The sequence below is a fragment of the Hyperolius riggenbachi genome, chromosome 12, assembly GCF_040937935.1.
Source record: "Hyperolius riggenbachi isolate aHypRig1 chromosome 12, aHypRig1.pri, whole genome shotgun sequence".
Taxonomy (NCBI): Eukaryota; Metazoa; Chordata; class Amphibia; order Anura; family Hyperoliidae; genus Hyperolius; species Hyperolius riggenbachi.
This window is the reverse complement of record NC_090657.1, coordinates 26,642,461-26,648,694: the sequence shown is the minus strand read 5'-3', so window position 1 is coordinate 26,648,694 and position 6,234 is coordinate 26,642,461.

The following is a 6,234-nucleotide window of genomic DNA, read 5'->3' as shown; positions in this document are numbered from 1 at the left end:
AGCCCATCCCTGGGAAGGACCAGTTGGTGTGGATCCCTTGATGCCAGTGTTACTGGCAGTGCCTTGGTTTGATGTCCATGTCTGAAGCAGAGCTGTTCAGTTCCAATAACAAAACTGTAAATAGGCCAAGACTTCAAAGTAGGCATGACAATGCGTTTAGTGCACCAAACACTGTTCTGCAGCAGTTGTGGCCTAACGAGATCCTTAAGGAAGAACTCCGTGTTCACCCGGAGTTGTACCGCCCTGTGTCAATCTACTGACTGCAGAGGTACCAGATTTGTCTTGGGGAAGGTAATATAACAACTACCTGAATCTAATGCATCAGCTTCTCTGGAGAAGAAAGAAACCGCACACCTTCAAATTTGTAGAATTGTGATGGCTAAGTAACACAATTCCATTTGGACAATACTTTCATACTGATACGATACAAAATGTATTATCAATCAGAATGCAACTTATAATTTAGCCAATAACTACATTTATCACATTAAGCCCCAAAACTTCTCAAGAAAAAGAAGAATTCTTGTATCACAGCCAGAAGTTAAGTAAATCCATCAAACTCCACTGCAGGTCTGAAGTCTAGCAGTGCCTGTAATAGTGCTTATACCTGACACTTTGATTTGTTAATTAGTTGACCAGGCATAGAATAAAATCCCACAGGGAGAAATATTATGCTTCCCTCTCTCTTAAAGGGTACCTGAAATGACATGAGGAAATAAATATGTATAGTTCCAGTCCTACTTAGAACTAGGCTGTGCTGTTTTTTCTCTGTAAAAGATTAACAATCCAAGGCTCTTTATGACATTTTCTCTGCTGCCTAGTAGCATAATATGCACTAATGGCAAATTAGAGCTGATAAAACCCTTGTGTGGCTAATACTTCTGAATCCAGAGGACAGGTAAAATTTAATTGCTCAGGACTTGTCTGTGTAGGTGCAGAAAATTTAACCCCCCCATCTTATTTTTATTACAGGCTTGCTTTAAAGATTCCCATTGGTCCCCAACCCTCCACTTCAATAATTAAATGAAAGTGTTAGATAAGGCTAAACATTTTAAACATGGTCCGCGTGGCCGTTCCCTTCCAGTAAACCGGATAGTGTGATGTTAAACAGAGGCGCTTTCATTAATTAGAATTATGTTAGCAGTCCTATTACCAGAAGGGCAGAAAGGCACCAGATTGTAGGGACACGCAGGGAAAAACACCGCTTTGGCTTACTGAAGAGGAAGCTTGGGACCAGTGCAACTTTACAGTTAACCTGAAGTAAAATTAAACTGGTGAGAAACAACCGTAAATTATATGGTCTTAAAAGATACCCAAAGTGACATGTGACATGATGAGATAGACGTGTATGTACAGTGCCTAGCACAAAAATAACTATGCTGTGTTCCTTTTTTTTTCCCTTTCTCTGCCTAAAAGAGTTAAATATCAGGTATGTAAGTGGCTGACTCAGACAGGAAGTGACTACAGTGTGACCCTCACTGATAAGAAATTCCCCTTTTTATCTCTTTCTTGCTCTCAGAAGCCATTTTCTGCTAGGAAAGTGTTTTATAGTTGGAATTTCCTATCAGTAAGGGTCACACTGCAGTCACTTCCTGTCTGAGTCAGGACTGAGTCAGCCACTTACATACCTGGTATTTAACTCTTTCAGGCAGAGAAAGAAAAAAAAGGAACACAGCACAGTTATTTGTGTGCTAGGCACTGTACATACACGTCTATCTCATCATGTCACTTCAGGTATCCTTTAACCTCCTTGCCGGTTATCCCGAGCTCAGCTCGGGGTAACCTGCGCAGGAGGATTTCTCAGGCCCCACTGGGCCGATTTGCATAATTTTTTTTCCCTACACGCAGCTAGCACTTTGCTAGCTGCGTGTAGTACGCGATCGCCGCCGCTACCCGCCGAGCCCCCCCCCCCCCCCCTCAAGACCCCTGCGCAGCCTGGCCAATCAGTGCCAGGCAGCGCTGAGGGGCGGATCGGGGTTCCCTGTGACGTCCGTGACGTCATCCCACCCGGTCACCATGGCGACCGGGGAAGCCCTGCAGGAAATCCCGTTCTCAACGGGATTTCCTGCATACTCTGATCGCCGAAGGCGATCGGAGTGGGTGGGGGGATGCCGCCACTCAGCGGCTATCATGTAGCGAGCCCTGGGCTCGCTACATGATTTAAAAAAAAAAAATTTAAAAAGTGTGGCGCTGCCTCCTTGCCGGATTTTTTAGACCGGCAAGGAGGTTAAGGGTTAAAAAAAAAATTAAACTGTCTTACTGGTACATACTGCTCCCCTCTGAATTTATATCCCAAATTAATAATAATAATCACCTACAGCTTTTGTCTGCTATAAGGAATGTTTTACCAAACACACAGGAGATACTCACTTCCCAAACAGTTCTCTGCTGCTTATATAGCCTGCAGGCTGCTTGTAAGCCAATCAAGAAGTGCACATACACATGACACCTAGTCTGCAGTGATTAATTCAAACAGAAGCTGAGCAAATTCAGCTAGTCGTTGGAGAGGGTTTCAGTTGCATATAGACAATGGCTATATGGCCAGCAGGGGATATACCCTCTCATCTGCCCCTCTCATCTGGGGGGCAGATGAGAGGGTATATCCTGCACGCTGTTGCCCCCTGCAGGCCATATAGCCATTGTCTATATGCAACTGAAACCCTCTCCAATGACTAGCTGAATTTGCTCAGCTTCTGTTTGAATTAATCACTGCAGACTAGGTGTAATGTGTATGTGCACTTCTTGATTGGCTTACAAGCAGCCTGCAGGCTATATAAGCAGCAGAGAACTGTTTGGGAAGTGAGTATCTCCTGTGTGTTTGGTAAGTCTCAGAGCAGTTGGGGACAAGCTCCTGGGTGTGGCAGATCCAGGGCTTGGCTGCGATCACATATGGTGTTGCATGCTGGTTCTGGGGCCCCGGGCAGTGAGAGTTCCTGGGGCCCCAGGCTGGCTTGTGCACCATTATTGTTTTTAATTCTATAAGGAATGTTTGCCACATGCACAGTTTATGACCTCTGATTGGTTATCGGGGAGAATTAGGAAATGTATAGCCCTGGTTTATTAATCCTTACAGTGGAAAGCGAAAAAACAGCTCATTCTAAGTAGGATTGTTACTGTATATACACATTAATTTGGGTGCACTCTAAAGCATCCCTAGAATACTTGCTGAGAACTAGAGTTCTGATGGGCGTTACATAGCCAAGCAGCCTCTGGAAACACAATGGGGAAACATCAGAAAGCAAATGCTGGTTGCTCATTGTAATTTCAGAAATGGCACCATCCACAGACCTCTCTTTTGCAAATTTGTGGAGACTGTAGATATTAAAATAGGAAGCACTTCTATAGTATGTATGCCATGCAGAGCTTGGTTTACCTTTGATGAGGAAGTGACCGGTTCATTTTAAGAGAGTGTTAAGAATAATGTTTCTTTCCTATAGGTTATTTGTATGCAGAGACTTGCTTTAACCTCCCTGTCAATTTCCCCAGGATTTCTGTGCAAAAACTGATCCAATTAATTTTCATAACTTTTTTAGTGTAACTTGCCAAAATGTGTCAAGCAAGGGTCTAGTGTACAGTGCAGGAGAGTATTGATGTGTATGCACGTCAATACTGTTGTCAGCATGTTTTGTATTGACGTGTATAACCATCAATACCGCTAGGGAGGTTAACACTAAATGGCCACGAGGCTATGAAAGTGACTACATTTAAAGCGAACCAGAAGCAAGAGGGCTATGGAGGCTGCCATATTTATTTCCTTTTAAGCAATACCAGTTACCTGGCTATCCTGCTGCTCCTCTACCTCTAATACTTTTAGCCACAGGCCTTGAACAAGCATGCAGCAGATCAGGTGTTCTGACATTGTCTGATCTGACAAGATTAGCTGCATGCTTGCGTCTGGGGTTATTCAGACACTACTGCAGCCAAATAGACCAGCAGGGCGGCCAGGCAATCAATATAATTTAAAAGCAAATGAATAAAGCAGCCTCCATATTATTCACGCTTCAGGTTCCCTTTAAGGAATCTGTGGTCTAAGCATGAGCCATGTGACTCAATGTACGATCCAAGTAACATGCATACAGAGCACATTGTGACTGCCTTCATAATCAGGGCACTAATACTTGAACATCACTAACTTTACTGCCCTGAAAATTATCAGATTTAGACATCAGTTCTGTAGTTTTTTTCAGTATCTGTCATAGGTCATCACAGACCGTTCTTATTTCAACCCCCACAGTGTTCTCCCCAGAATCTTTTTCCAGCCGGGTGGCATGAAAAAGTAGCCGAGTGGAGCGAGATGACAGAATGCAGGGCTGGCACTTCTCTGCATAACTCTGCTTATAGCAGAGGAGGAAGTGAGCCGGTGAGAGAGTCGGGTGCTCACAAAAACTAGCCGGGTGGAGCACCCGGCTAAAAGAACCTCGGGAGAACACTGCCCCATAAACAAAGTTTAGATAATAGGTACTGCCCAGATCAACTGGTGATGATGCTTATTGATAGATAAATTTGGCGAATTTCAACAAAATATTCACAAGCTATCAGGCCCTCCCTATGTATTCTGCACAGCTGGTCTGCTGTCCTAGCTTTACATTCAATTCCATCATTTACGTGGTCCATGACATGACCAACAACTAACCATATTCCAACCTACTTGTGGTTCCTAGCCTACTAATATATGTGTGCATACACAGAAATAGCCAAAGTGTTCCTGTTACCTGCACCGCGTGGAGACAGCCATGTCATCAGTGAACTTTTTTTCTCTATAAAAAAAAAGCTCACTAGAGAAGAGTGCCATGACTTAAATGATCTGCTCTATCTGGCAGTATTAAATATCATGCATCAAAAACTGTGCAATATCAAAGTATCAAATGCAAGCAACAACACCCCATCAAAAGTGATGTACTAGTCAGATTAGGGCAAGTTGGATTTTCAACAGCTGGTCTGGGTGTTGCCCTAGCCCATTCCCTATGCACGGTTTTACCTAACGAGCCAGGTAGGAAGTCACATGTAGTATAGACCTAAAAATGGCTGCCCATACTGTACATATGACAATTTCAACTAGAGGCCCAGGCAGCTTTAAATCACTTCCTCTCCTGATCCATTTCAGTGATCATATTCACATTAGAGGGATGCACATGGGCCCAATCCATAAGACAAAGCATGATATACTAAGCGGAGCAAACCATGACAACCAATAAGATACGAGGCTTGCTGGTCTGCCCTTAGTAAACTGAAGTATGAATGATAAAATGTACAGAACCAATCCAAGCTTCAACAATCTGAATTTGAGTTGCTAGGGTTGCTGCATTTTGCACACCATTTTTGCACTTATAAAATGAGCCAAATTAATTTGAATGTTGGGAGACTTCTTACCCACAAGATCGTTACTAATGCTGGGAATACACTGATTTTTTTGTGGAAACAAAAAGAGAAAACGAGAGCCCCAATGGTGTGATATCGCTATTATTTTATGTATTGATAATATTATGAGGAATGTTACTCACAAATATGGGTTGCCGATTCCATGCAACCACTATTCGCGCAGTCGGGGAGTTTGGGCCTGCCCCCGCTCAGGCTAAAAGGTCGCTCTCCGTAGATAGAAAGAGGTGTTCACACCCATCCAGCCAGTGGATCCAATTATATTCGAAATTGTTACAGAGGCGCCCAAAGATTAAAATCACTATAGCTTAAAAAAACTTAAAAATGGGGGGTACTGGATGACTTACCTCCCCAATGAAGACAGTTTGTACTCGTTCAAAAATGACATAATTTATTCTTACTTCACAAAAACAATTTGCTGTGACGTAAGAATAAATTATGTCATGTCTCTAACAATTTCGAACACTGATTTTTTTTGTGTTAGATAGATGGCTCGATAGATCCTTTCCAACAGGTCCAATCTGATTTTAATCAATTTTCTCATAGAAGTGAATGGAAAGCAATCGGAAAAATTATCTGAAAATTGATTGGCCAGTAAATCTGCCGAAAAAAAACCCATTGTGTATTCCCAGCATTAGTCTGATCTGGACAGTAATAGGTACAAAAGCTAATGAATTTGCAGTTTAATCCATCAAGTTGTGGATGGTTAAAAAAGAGACAGATGAGATTAGCAAATTGTTCAGTGCAAAAAGGGGAAGATTTCTTTTTACAAAAAGGAAACTAACCTTTTTCCTGCACTACCACAAATTAATTTTGGCAATGGCCACCATTTCTTAAACCGTAATGGAAATAGCATGC